The following is a 14,753-nucleotide window of genomic DNA, read 5'->3' as shown; positions in this document are numbered from 1 at the left end:
CAATGTCACTCTGACACACCTGGAGGATACGGAGCTTAGGAAGACTGTAGCGAAACAAATACAGCAAAAGAGTTAAGTTCTGGAAAAGCATGTACATGTACACATGCAAGCTAGGGTGAACATAAAGATAACACATCTGATGGAAATCGTATTTTGCATCGCAGTCAGCATGCGAGAATATGAGGAAGCCAGAAGGCAGATAAATACCGCAGATAATAGCCTCCTGTGGTAAGAAAGCTAAAAGGAGGCAACTGAATTTTACAAAGAAGAAATGGAAAGAATTCCCAAGGCCAGTGACATGTTCTCCTAAATGGCACCAGAAAGCGGTGGTTTTATTACAGATGACTCCATCAGCAGTCTCAGGTTGTGACATGCAACACTCCTGCCTGAGCATCACCAAAGTTGCGGGCTTGGAGGTGCTCAGGCAGTGACAAGCGACACAACAGCCTTAGCATCTGCAAAACTACGACCTCGGGCATGCTCAGGCTGTGATGTTGAATACTCATGGCTGAGCGTCACCGAAGCTGAGGCCTTGCGGGTGCTCAGGCTGTAACATGCAACACTCCAGCTTGACTTTCTCTGATGTTGTTCCCTCTGTGGTGGTAGGGCTGTCATGACAGCACTCTCAATGTGCACAGCACACCACCTAGGCTCTGGCCTTGGGATCTGATCACATGATGAAATACACCATTCCAACGTAAACAATTTGATGTTGAAATCAAGTAGATTGCAATGATGTCTTATTTCAGGAAGGGCAAAGTGTACTGCTGGCCATTGTACATATGAATATGTATGTGAAAGTTCAGGCTACATTTCCTGACTTGTTGAGAATTGCAAACTCTTATCTTGATTTTTTTCCCCAGGCTTACAAGCAATATTTCTATGACATGGAGTCCTTTGACACATAACATAATAATGATGTGGACGCTGTGATCAAGGTGAGTGGAATGCAAATCATGTATTGAAAAGACAATCTAACAAATCTTTCCGACCCACTTTGATAACACCTATGCTATTGATATTACATTTATAGATTGAAAGCTCTGATGAAGGCGAAGAGGAATCAGGAACTATCACATTACTCCTTCTCCCCATGTTGGATTTCCACATACGCCCATATTCATTTTGTTTTTGCAAATTCTTACATTTTTTCAGGGCATTCAAGATCTTCTTGCTAAAATGTGGGAATGAATTGAAGAGGAAAACCAATTAAATCTTTGGTGGTTTAAAAATTACTCTCAATGGGGGCGCGCCATAACTACCATAACGAGAGGTCGCACAGGAAAGAGCTCCGCTGCAAATGGCACAAACTCGTGCTTTTGCTACAGCACTGAACGTCTAGAAGACCTCATTAGACTCATGAGTGCCACCCTGTCAGGCAAGGAGGCACAGAGTACCCCTGCAGCTCTATCGGAAGCACCAGGAAGAGACGTCACGGCTGGAGGCCTGGCAGGTAGCCGAGCCGGGGACTATATTCTCAGGTGCCCGCGGCCAAGTACGATGTGACAGGAAGCTCTGCGGACCGCCCGGAATCTGTGATAAGATAGAAGCGAGCTCCTCCAGACAGGAGAGCTCGGCAAGTAAAGTGATAGCTACCACAGCATGGGAGCGCCAACAGCACAGAGATCAGTGGTGCAGCCTAAAGGAGACGGCAGCTACAGGGTCATACAAGCTAGAGGTACTAAGGAAAAAGGCAAGAAAACTCCACCATACCCTGCACAAGGATGAAAACCATATTCCCGGACCCTCCGCTTTTGTGTTACAGGCAACCTCCTAACTTGAGGAACTTTATAATCAGGAGTGCATTACCATCTGACACACAAAAAGGAACTTATCCCTGTAATGTAAGGAGCTGCAAGACCTGCTCACATGTACTGACTGCGGACAGGATACGGATCCCCAACACACAGCAGGACTATAAGATCCCAGGGACATTCACATGTTCCTCGTCCAATGTTGTGTACTTGATCATGTGCAGTAAATGTCCTGTCGGGGGTCTTTATGTTGGAGAAACAGGACAGAAACTGAAAGCAAGGATGAGATCTCATCGCCACACGATTAAACACAGAAAAAGAGAATTGCCTGTGGTCGAGCACTTCTCTAACCATGGACATAACATAGGAGATAGGACAGTTTTGATATTGAAGGATGGTTTCAAGTCACAAAACCACAGAAGAATTTGGGAATATAAATTGATAACAACCTTTGACACGCTGAATACTGGGTTAAATTATTCCCCAGGATTTATGCGTGAATGGGAAGTGTGAGACATTTATTATACAGATAAGACCCCCATCAACAGTAATTCAGGGACCATAAACTTTCACTCCCTTATCAGTGTTTAGCTAAAAATGTTTGTGCACCTCTTGTAGCATTTCTAGCCTGCCCAACCTCCCCCCCCCAACAGTAATTTAGGGACCATAAAACTTTCACTCCGCTATCAGTGCCTAGACAAAAAAAGTTGGTTTGCTGTTGCAGAATTCCTTTTAAGTACGAACCAATCACATCCATATCTGTGCCTTGTCATAAGTATGTATGTTATAAGTGTGTATAAATATCCATGCCTCTTCAGATCCAATCCATTAAGCCTGAAGAAGAACCCGGAATTGGTTCGCAAGCTCGCTATTATTACATCATGTATTTTTGTTAGCCATTAAAAGGTATCATATCTACAAGATTACGTTGTTTCTCTTGCTGAGAACAATCACAAGCTGCAGCTGAGACTCCTGGAAACTCAGAGACTGAGCCCCTCCTTTCACAGGAGGCTGTAGCCCCCATCAAGGGGAAAAGAAAACCAAGACCACAGTGAGTAACAGCTCCATTCATAACATAGAACAAAACATCAGCACTAGCACTATAGTTAGCCTATTAAGGCTAGACAAAGGCCCACGGCTGGTAGTGGGTGGATCTCACTAAACCTCAACCTATCTGGTTAATTTCCCCTTAGAAGGTGGCTGACCACAAACTCCATCAATCTCCCTAACTACCCAGTTTAACATACTCAACAAGGAAAAAATAAAAATAAAAAAATTAAATCTTAACACAAAGACTAAGCTTTGATGCATTGGACATTAAGACTCTGTTCTGGGTAGCAACTAAAGTTACAGAACTAGCATGTCCTAAATCTTATCTCCTACATGTGCCCTACGCAGCAGCGACATTAGAATTGAACTAACACAATGGTCAAGTCAGGTAAGGATAAAATTGGCCAGGCCTCTGGACAGCAGTCTGCCACTAAGTGTCAGACAGATCTGCAACGCTACTTAAAAAAGAGGTGTACACACTCTCCTGCGGGAGCTTCCGGGAGACATCCGACACAAGTAAACGGGAGATATCCCTGCAGATTCAGGCATAAAGAGTGACACCGAGTTGGAGCAAAGCAATACCCAGAGTGCAAACATATCTAAAGAATTCCTGAAGAAGGCATTGGCACAAACTATACAACCTGTCCTCTCAGCATATTGGCAAAAGTGTGGGGGAGTTGGAAAATACAAATTTGGACATTTGTCACTCAAACAAACAATTTATGACCATATGACAAGACAGAGACACCAAATTGACAGAGCATTGGTCCTGATAGAAGATCAAGAAAATAGGAGTCGGCGACGTAACATTGGGATCAAAGGACTCCATGAATCCTATGCACCAGACATGCTTAGAAACATGGCAGCAGCCATATTTACAGATTTATTGGGAGAAGAGAGCTAGCGCAGTTATAATACAAAGAGTACACAGAGCGGTGTGTCCAAAGCCAAATGCAGACGAACCACTGCGTGATTTAATCTGCGGCCTTTTATCCTTTAATGATATACAAGATACGCAATGCTATTAGTAGTAATACATAGATATAACTCGTCAAACTGAAAAGTGACAGGTACCACGCCCCCTGTCACTTTCCGCCCCTTATGTTGCTGTGTCAGCTGTCCTCCTTCTGGTGTCTAACTCGTCAAACTGAAAAGTGACAGGACTGCTACTTTCTGTCACTTTTCACAGGGAGCTGAATCAGCCTAAGTTATTATGCAGTCCCTTTAGTTCAGTGAAACTTAGATTTCTGTCCCTTATCTTAATGTGTTATCTGCCTCCCTTCTGGAAGCAGGGAGCTGAATCAGCCTGTTATTATGCAGTCCCTTTAGTTCAGTGAAACTTAGATTTCTGTCCCTTATCTTAATGTGTTATCTGCCTCCCTTCTGGAAGCAGGGAGCTGAATCAGCCTAAGTTATTATGCAGTCCCTTTAGTTCAGTGAAACTTAGCATGGGATAGCAGAATTGTCAGTCCTATGACGTGTCAATCATGATATACTCTGCGGAGCAGAGTATATTCTGAATATGTCCGGATTTATCTACATCCAAAGCCTATACTACAGCTGATATTGAGTATATTATGAGACTTTATCTACAGTCTCTTATTTCATGAAGTTATCTATCTCCATGAGAGTGTATTATAAATCCCCAGCCTTTTAGCCCCCACCTTTTTTGAAAAAACAGACCCCTTCATAAAGTTAAACGACCCCCACTTTTTTGTTTTCACAACAAGAGAGAACGCAGGAGACTGATGCAAAGTTTTAAAAAGCTTTATTAAGTACACGTGCGAATACATAAATGAAAAAAGTTATAGAAATAATATATATAATTATTACACAATGAACTTTAACACGGATATAGTCGCATTTTTTACAGTGATTTACAAATTTAACCAAGCAGTTTGAAGCATTGGTAGACTCCTCTTTTTAGGCAGCAAGGTGGCCTGTGTCCCACTTGGCGGTGTGGAAGGATAAGGGAGGCTTTTCCTCTGCGGAGTAACGTGTGGTGAATCGGCGTTCGGGTCCATTTTCAGCGCCTGGAGAATTTCTCTAGTGCCGTGGCTCCCAATCACCTCGCTGTAAAATGGCAGCCACATCAGCATCGTGGCGCTCTTTGGGGGTCAACATTTTTCTTACAATTTCAGAGCGGCCAAAGCGGTGATCAAATATTCCATTTTTAATTCATCCAGGTCCTCTCGTAGTCGGGGGTCAACAATGACCGTAGAAGGCATATTAATCTCAGCCAAAGCATGCATGAAGGTGGTCCACCCCAGAGGGTGACTTTTCTTGGTAGTACTGTGGTTTTGCGTAGCATGACGGATCAAACTCTGGATACTGGACCCTCTGATAGCGTTTTCTTTGTAGACGAACTCCCCTTTAGTGTTCCACGCTATAACTTTCCTGTTCAGCGTGAGTCTGTGTAGCAAAAGGACCGCGCCATGCTTGAATCCTGTGGTCAAATCACTTCGCTGTAAAATAGCAGCCACATCAGCATCGTGGCGCTCTTTATCCGCCTTTCGCGGTGCGGTGTCCATAGCTTCATACATCATGGCTTAGTAGTTGTGAGCTCGTCAGAGTTGCGAAGCAGACTGAAATATTCTTACTGCGCTGGAAACCAGCGAAAAGCGACGTGGGCGTGTGCATACTAATGAATTGTATGCATAAATATGAGGCGGGAAATAAGACCAATCAGTCAATCAAGTAAACATAGCCACTTTCTGAAAAAATGATCACTCAAGGACCAAAGGGGCAACAGCCCTGGCTATATGTACAATTCAATCTACAGCCGTAGTTTATGCGTGGTATATTATACTTTACAAACGCTGCCACAAATACATCATTTGATTTAAATTTGTCACTGAAACAATCCAATACTTTTTTATAAGAAACTCCCCTAGCAATTTGGTAAAGTACAAACACGCAGTAATGGCCGCAATAAGCGCTAAGCGTATCTTGTAACTGATTATCTTGATATATGCATGTGCGACAATTCCGTTTTAAAAAGTTTATAAACGCCTTTGGAAATAGCTCACTTGTCGGTGGTAAGCCGTAACTATCAAAAAATAGGGCTTTCTCATCATCACACAAGATAATTAGTACCCAGTGACGACCTGGATGGCTGGAATCGTCTGTGTTTACAACATAGGCGGCCGGTTTTTGAGATACAACATCACGGGGTAAGAAGTCACAGGGATATACACCCGCAAATAGCTGATCGGTATAAGGATCTGCCTTGAGAAGATTTGTAATCTGTAGAGTGTTCATGATTAGTTGTGATCATACAGGACTTCTCTTCTGTGGTTTATCTCCAGAATAGCTGGGTTGAGGGCGTACACTATCATATTTATAGTGTGCGGCGTAGGGACGGCAAATCTGATTTCTGCCCGCAGGTTCCCCGTTTTAATGAGGGAGTAGTGTAATCCTGGTTCCTGATCCGGAGAAAGATCAAAAGAAAAAAATGTATAACCGCGAATGTATTCTTCTCGGTCAATAGCGATCGCGCTGTCTGATTTGTCCTTTCCGGAAATATGCACAAGAGCCATGTACTCTCTAATGGCTAATTCGGCATCAAAATTAGGCTGAAAAGGCCTGGCGGGTATCTGTTGTCCGTCCAGATACAGAGAAGCAAAATTGATGTCGTAATGATTAAAGCAGATAGGATTCTTCTGATATGATCCGCTAAAGGCCTCATTATCGACAAATCCTAATATCACTGTTTTAGGAATCTGCCCGAGGAACAGATTTTCATGGTTCGTAATTCGGGCCCCTGCAGGCACGCTATAGACTTTTAGGCAGGCTCTTTCTAGCCCATATTTAGCCGTGGATGAAAGAAGTGCTTGGCTGTGACCTATTCTGACAGCCGGTGACACTTGCACGCGTTTTATGAACAGGGACGCTCGCGTGATTTGAACTTTATACGGCTCGGGATCGGAAGACATCAGGCAGAAAGAGTCTTTATTTCTAGTCATTTTGACCTTAAGATCCAATCCATTTAATATGAGCTTTGGCTGGTTAAATATATCCCCATAAATAGGACCCAAAAGTTCCACAGATTTAGAACGGCGTGAGGCATGGGCTCTTTTGATGAAGCCTAAGTTGGGGCCATCAAGAGTCCTATCATGATGATGACCAGACGTGTCTTTGTAGAACAGTCCAGCCGTAAGTTGTGACGCCAGCGCTTGAGAACCATAATTCAAAATAGTTTCAATATACGCTCTATAGCTATAAAGATTATCTGATTGCGAGATAATACGATCCCCCAGCGTGATGTCCACTTGGTTGAAAAGCGTCGCTATAGGATAATTAATAAATGCAACGCGAGCGCCGTCTGGGATGTCCGAGTTATCTTGTTTAACTATACGGCAGGTTAGATGTAGGAGGGTATTATTTAAGTCATAATAATATTCGCCGCTGCCCGATATGAAGAATTCCAATGGTGCGTTCTCGGTGAGTGCCGCTATAGGCTGTACTTCAACAAATAGCGATTTTTCAATACTCGTTTGTGTGGGCGGTATGGCGAAAATATCCAATTCAGATTTGGTGCATTCTATGGACCCGTCGTGTATGAAAGCCATGTTGGGGAGTTAGAAGATGTCGTCCGCTGAGCGTCTAACCTGTTTCTGACGTCGTCGTCTTTTACGCAAAGCGCTCTTATCCATGAGCATCGGGGGCGTTGCGAGACGCCTTTTTCTTTTACGAGTATTTTTGGTGACATAAACAAGGCCTGAACCACTTTGAGCTTGCTGGGTCTGATTGATCCGATCCATAACAGCTGTGGAGATAGTTGTGACTGCGTCTTTAGCGATGTTTTTGACAGCCGTCTTTACATGCGGTTTTACTAATTCTAGGCCTTTTCTGAAAAGAGGAACGGCTCTTCTAAAAAGCCCACGGAACAATCCAGCAAGCCCCGCCCCATACATATACTCATCACCCCGGAAGCTTTCCAGACCACGACCCGACTGAGCCACGTAATAATTCACGTACACTTGGGGGTCACCATACACCCTCTGAGACAGCATTTAACGTGACGATTCGTTGCGCGGCCTAAAGTGTAATCGTACTAAGCTTTTTCCGTACTTGAATTTAACAGGACTGCCCTGATCGGATAAAATTGTAATTGTGATAGAGTCAAAATGATGTTTGCACAAGGGTATGTAATCCGGGCGGGCGTAGTGCAATGTGACAATATCGGTATTTTTACAGCTAATTTCAACGTTTCTTAATAATTGGACATAGCTATCTCCCACAATCTGATGCTGAACGATATCTGTGTAAATAAATAATGTATAAAATCCTGCGTTTATATCGGCGTATTGTTTTCGTCTTTCAGGTATAGTACCGACAGATGCTTCGCTATATTCTGGCAGGCCTAACAGAACCGACAACTTATGTCCCGGGGCAAACTGTATGGTTGGCGAATCGGAAACTGTGACAATTCTTCTCACAGCGTCATAACGCAGTTTAAATACGTCGTTTGTTATCTTCAAGACTTCAATTCGTTCATTGATGGCTCTTACCAAATCCGCAATGTTAGAATAAAATCCAGGCTTCATATAATACTCGTTAAAGACACCCCCCTGTTTAGCGATGAAAAAGTTGCCTTCGTACGGATCAAGCGTGTCCCACGTATGGGGGTACTGTATCTCCGTTAATGCCACTTCATAAGGTCCCGAGAGATGAACAGGCTTAGCCAATTTCGTAGTATAAGTAGAAATTGTGTTTTCAGGGTAAATTTTAGAGGACGCGTTACTAGGGAGAGTTATATAAAACGAGCCAGACTCCATGATCTATGCGGTCGTCAACTGATTTTCAGTGATCCAGCTGCTAAATTTTGAAGGGTATCCGAGCCACTTTACAAAATAATGCGTAGTACCGCGTCGCCGTCTTTTCTTCAGTATTTTTTCAATTCTGCAAATACGGTTAGCGTCAGCCGGTACGCGCTGTATCTCCTCTTTATAAAATGTTCCCTCTATAGGATCGCCGCTCAGGTCGGCTAGTTTATAGAGTGGTTTTTGAAACCGCGTATTAATAGATTTGACTACAAAAATTTCATCCGTGAATGATTGCTCATAACCTTTCGCAAATGTTCCTTTATATTGAGAAATTCGTACATTATCCCCAATATTTAATGAAGGGTTGTCATGCCTCGAGTTCAGAATATCGCTGTAGACATTTCGCCATATTCTTAAAGAGTTATTTTTCGTTACATCCACTGGACGGCACTGAATAGTACGATGATAAGTTCGGTTATAACTGAATACAAGATCAGGTAATATGTCGATATAACGAAAAGTGTTACGCTGTGTGAGGTATCGCCACATTCGTGTTTTTAAAGTCCGGTTAAAACGTTCAATCAATGCGGCCTTTACGGAGTTAGTCGTATAGAAATGTATACTGTAGGAACTACAAAGCTGTTTCATGGGGCGGTTCACAAATTCCCTTCCGAGGTCTGTATGAAGTTTTTGGGGGACACGGCCATCATTTTCAAATATCAGCTCGAAGGCTTTCGCGACACTGCTTCCTGATTTGTCTGATAAACCTACGCACCACGCATATTTTGATAGCGCATCTATAACTGTTAAAATATATTTTAAGCCGTTGTTTTCTTTAGAATATTGTATTAAGCTTACGAGGTCAGCCTGCCACTGATAGTCGATATCTGATACAATTATTTTATTTCTTACAAAGTTCTTTCTGGCAGCTCTATGAAGACTAAGTATTTTGCGCTGTTAGCCACTGGGCAACACGTCGGCGTTTCACACCATTAATATGCTTGCATAGCTTATCAATTCCACCGAATGAGCCAGGCTTTGTGGGATTAAAATATCTTCTGCGTAAAATGTCTTCAGAGCTTCTAGAATCCATACTGGTTTAAGGTAATAAATCTAAAGAAAGCTCCAGCTTTTCAAAAGTCCAGGGAAAAACACAGGGTCAGAGGAAAAAACAGATGCCCTGTGTGTGATAAGCATCAAGAGGAACTTTACCACATGAATTGGGCGTTAATCAAGCTACATCAAAGAAGGCTTCTATGAAAGCCTCCTCTACAAATGTCTTTAGTGGCTAAAAACGAATGACATAGCAGATTACTGATAGCTAACAAGCCTCCTCTACAAATGTCTTTAGTGGCTAAAAACAAATGACATAGCAGGTTTTTGGCAGCTAACAACTCGACTCTACAAATGTCTTTAGTGGATAAAAACGAGTGACATAGCAGATTACTGATAGCTAACAAGTCGAGTCTACAAATGTCTTTAGTGGTTAAAACTAATGACATAGCAGGTTTTTGGCAGGTTGACACATCTGTTACTAGTTAGCATAGATAGCTAGGTGGATGACCATTTTCCCGCGCGAAGCTCTTTAAAAAGGACAATTGAAACAGCGATGTCATAACAGCATCTAACCTCACACAGAAGCTCTCTGAACTCTCTCTCCCTCAGCTGAAAGGTAAATATCTCCTGTATTTTTTTATTTGTTTATATTTCTTTTATTTTAATATAACTAAAGAGATTTTGACGTGCATTTTAGAAATATTCACAGAAAGTTCTTTTTTAATTTCAGATGGACGCTCAAGGTAACGATACACAACATCTTCTGGCAAATCTGTATACTGAAGCCGAACAAGGTAAAACTGTATTTAATTTTTTCTTTTTATAAATCACGTTATTTATACGCATTTCTGATCATTTTCACTTTTTTTCAATGTTTAAGCGGATCTATACGATATCCAGAATTTGGGCGCTGACGTTCTGGCTGAACGGTTTCCTACGAGTTCTGAAGAATGTTCTGCAGTTGCTGAGATTCTAGATATTGCACTCGGAGGTATGATTTATATAATTAAGGCCTTTGTCCATATTTGCAAACGTGTAGATGTAGAAACTAAATTGCTTTTTTTTCTACAGAGATGTCAATTGCACCAGAAGATGCTAAAGACACCCAAGTCTCTAAAGCCTGTGAAATGTCGGACCATGTGAAAAATTGGATGAATCCTGGAACGCAGGCGAATAAAGAAAATATCCCGGCAAAAAAGCACAGGCCTGACGCCCCTAACATTATACCGCAATGGCGTAAGTTAAGCGATTAAACATATTTAAATACTTGTAAATACACACGTTAATACGCATAGATGTAGTCTGATTAGCTTTTTAGTACATCGCTGCATAAATATACATGCTGCCATGCATTGCTGTAGTCTGGGTAACTTTTAGTACGCGTTAGCTGTGTTAAGCGGCATCAAACATGGCTCTGCTGCGCATTATTAACCCTTGTTTAGCGATGTAATCTATGGCGTTGAGTCAGGCTATACGCTTGTTGCTAATACGCTGCGTAATAGGTAACTTAGAACGTATATCGACGGATTATGTTTTACTCATTCCGACACATTTTCTTTTTTATATATAGATACTGCATCACTGATGAACTATAATCCAACACCCGCATCTGAGTTAATACAGCCAGTGCCTAGATATGCCAATCCTTCAGCGACGCGTGTCAACCCGGAGCTCAGCGTGTTTAAGCCTCAAAATGGCCGGCCAAGATACGACTCGCTATTACCGATTTCAGAGCTAGATGAAGACCAATCTCTATCTGTGGAATACAACACAACTTCTGCTGGTCGCTGCAAACCGAGACCACCTCCATTAAAGCCGCAAAATGGAGGTGTCAGAGAGGATTATAATACAGCTTCTTTTGCACGCATAAATCCTGGACTAGGACCGTTAACCCGTCAAGATGGGAGTGGCGGATACGAAGCTCTCTCAGCAGTTTCTGCGATGGTTGAATGCCCGAATAGCGACAGAAGCGTTGGTAAGCCGCATGCCTTAAATTCAAACGATATACGGGACTGTCATAGCATACCTACATGTGATACACAACAAACACTAGACACAGCACCCACTGCCCCTAAAACACGTAGAAAGAGAAGCGTAGCTCCCAAAAACATCACAGCAATAGGTGCAAATATGCTGCCTGGTCATAGCGCTGTGGGGCCTGATACACCGCAAAATCTATCTGGATCACTCACTAACACTGTTAGTCGTAGAAAGAGGGGGGCAGCTCTTGAAAACGCAGAGGGTAAAAGACAAAAAACGCACTATGATAAAACCATTGTCAATTCAGAGAGGTATTGGTCTGCAGCTATAGGGAATGAATTTGATAGCATACACCATATGGCCTTCAGATTGGTGGGATAGCAGCATCCTTGAAAGCTGTGCACGAAAGGGCTCAGAAGCTTTTGACCTCCGAGCCAGACTCTCGCAGAGGTCCAGAAATATTTGCTTTAAAGAGAGAATTGACTGAATTAGCGAGAAAGCACGCAAGTGGTTCCTCATGACTGTCAATGACAGGCTCTGGATTGAAAAAATGTAACAAAAACAAACGTCTTGGCTTTCACAGATCACGGGTTGTTAAAAAAGCTATAAAAATGCTCCACACAGCTAGGATGTCCATAGACCGTAGAAAAAGTAGAAAGTCTACACGACACAACACAGAGACAGGATGCAGACACACTGCAACATTCACAACTGTCTGAACATCATGAGTCCGATGTAGTTGTTGATCAGCCTGGTGCTGGGTCGGTTTTTTTAGAGTCTTTTTTTCATAGACGCTGCGAACTTTCAAGGTTCAGGGGCATTGAGCATGTAGAGCATTTCAGGTTTGTGAATTTAGACCGTATACAGTCATTTACCGATGCTATGAGGGCCATTCATGGTGCTGTTGAGTCTTTGTTCAATAGAATACGGACTGATATTCAGCCCGGCGACTACATACATCTAAGTCGGAATGGTGGCAGTTCTCTGGATACGGTTTATTCCAAAAAGCAGCTCAGGGATGATTTTAATGTGGAGAGCTTTTTAAGCGCTGTGGCTTCAGCACTTCAAAGTAATGCAGAATGTTTATCCGGAGATTGTTTGCATCTGGTTGTCACAATAATAAAAAATAGGAGAGGTGGTGTGACTCGTCGCAGGCGCTTGAATTCTATACTTTACACAAAGATCATCAAACAGAAAAAGCGCTGGTTGTATGACTTTAACAATTATGATTCAAACCTATGTTTGGCTGCTAGTCTGTACGCAATGCTGGAGGTGGGGGCAACTGCTCCTGCTGCTGATGGTGATTTATTGGCACGTGCTAAGCAGCTACACGCTGCTCTTGGAATCCCTGAAAACCAGCTGGTCAGTTTTAGTGATGTAGATGCTTTTGAGAGATACCTGAACATATCTATCAAAATTCTGTATCATAGCGATGGTGATTGGCGCTATTATCACACAGGCTCCGTGTCCGCGGGTAAAACTGTATATATTTTGTATCATGATAAACATTACTACGGAATTACAAACATCAAAAGCTTTATTGGAGAACAATATTTTTGTGATCATTGTAATTCAGTTTACCACCACAAGAATAACCATTCTTGCCTGCATTTTTGTACAGCATGCCAAAAAAATGATTGCGCTGAAAGTATCGGACAACAGTATCGCTGTCCCAACTGTCGTGTATTTTGTCGCTCGAGCGAATGTTTATCACGGCATGAGAAGTTGGCTGCGATTGATTTTACGTTTTGCAGAGTTAAAACATTTTGTGATCGTTGTTATCGATTTGTGCCCAACAGTGATGATGGTCATAAATGTAAGGGGCTGTGCTGCCACGTTTGTCGTGCCCCGTTGCAAAAATTTGATAGACATCTGTGCTACATGCAGCGCTACAAACCGCCTAAGAAAAACGAACGGTATATTTTTTACGATTTTGAATGTTCACAGGATACGGGTTTGCATATAGCGAATTTCATTTTTGCGACGACCTTGTACGGTCAGAACTCTTGGGAGTTCGAGGGTAAAACGTGCACTCGTGAGTTTGTCCAGTTCTTTGCCAGTGGCAAGTTTGCAGGCTACACCTTTATCGCCCACAATGCTGGTAGATATGATGCGTATTTTATCGTTAAGCAGTTGATCCGAGAACGAATACGTGTAAAGCTGATTAGTCAAGGAGGTCGGCTTTTGTGTGTGACAGCGCCTGATATGAACTTGAGGTTCATAGACTCGCTGAGTTTCATACCCATGAAACTTAGCAAGTTGCCGCAAGCTATGGGCTTTTCTGATTCCAAGGGACACTTCCCACACTTTTTCAACACTGAGGAAAATCAAAATTATGTCGGACCCCTACCTGGTGTTAAATATTATGGGGTAGAATACATGATGTCTGATGAGAAAAAGGAGTTTATGGAATGGTATGAGTCGCAAAAAGATGTTGTTTTTGATTTTAAAGCAGAGCTAAAGAATTATTGCAAAAAAGATGTTGCTGTTTTGAGACAAGCATGCGAACTTTTCAGAGATCGAGTCATGGAAATGACTAAAAAGACTGTTTTAAAATACTGTACGGAGCGGCGCAAAAAGGTTCCGACGACGATATGTGTTGATCCTTTTCAGCTCATCACTCTGGCATCTGTGTGTATGGCTATGTACATGTTTAAATTCCTTCCAAAAGACACTATAGCCATTGTACCTGCTGATAATTATCACAAAACAAAAAAACGTTACTCGACACCCGCTATTCAGTGGCTCATGTACGTGTCTCACACAGAAAACATTGACATTCAACATGCTCTGAGAGGAGGTGAGAAACAGGTGGGCCGCTATTTTTTGGACGGCTATGCGTTTGTTAACGGCCAGCGCGTCGCTTTTGAATTTGCCGGGTGCTATTACCACGGATGTGCCTCTTGTTACAATGAAAAGGATGTAAACAAACTCACTAAGACCACATACAGCCAGCTGTATCACACTTTTCTAGCCAAGAAACGTTTCTTACAACAATGCGGATTTACAGTGCGCGTCTTGTGGGAGCATGAGTGGAAGGAAATGGTTGAAAAGGATCCACAGCTTCAATCATTTCTTCTCAAAATGCAGTTCCCAGTTCCGCTAGAACCGCGTGATGCACTCTATGGCAGGCGAACTAATGCCA

The 14,753-nt window shown here is 42.5% G+C and overlaps 1 protein-coding gene across 2 annotated transcripts in view; it reads right to left on the bottom strand.

Moving 5' to 3' along the window:
* The window catches only part of TUBGCP2 (tubulin gamma complex component 2), a 238,931-nt gene that overhangs the window by 98,458 nt on the left and 125,720 nt on the right, over positions 1-14,753 (bottom strand). The window lies entirely within an intron of this gene.

The sequence above is a fragment of the Eleutherodactylus coqui genome, chromosome 4, assembly GCF_035609145.1.
Source record: "Eleutherodactylus coqui strain aEleCoq1 chromosome 4, aEleCoq1.hap1, whole genome shotgun sequence".
Classification (NCBI taxonomy): Eukaryota; Metazoa; Chordata; class Amphibia; order Anura; family Eleutherodactylidae; genus Eleutherodactylus; species Eleutherodactylus coqui.
Note: the sequence above shows the minus strand (reverse complement) of the source record. Positions and strands in the feature narration are given on the sequence as shown.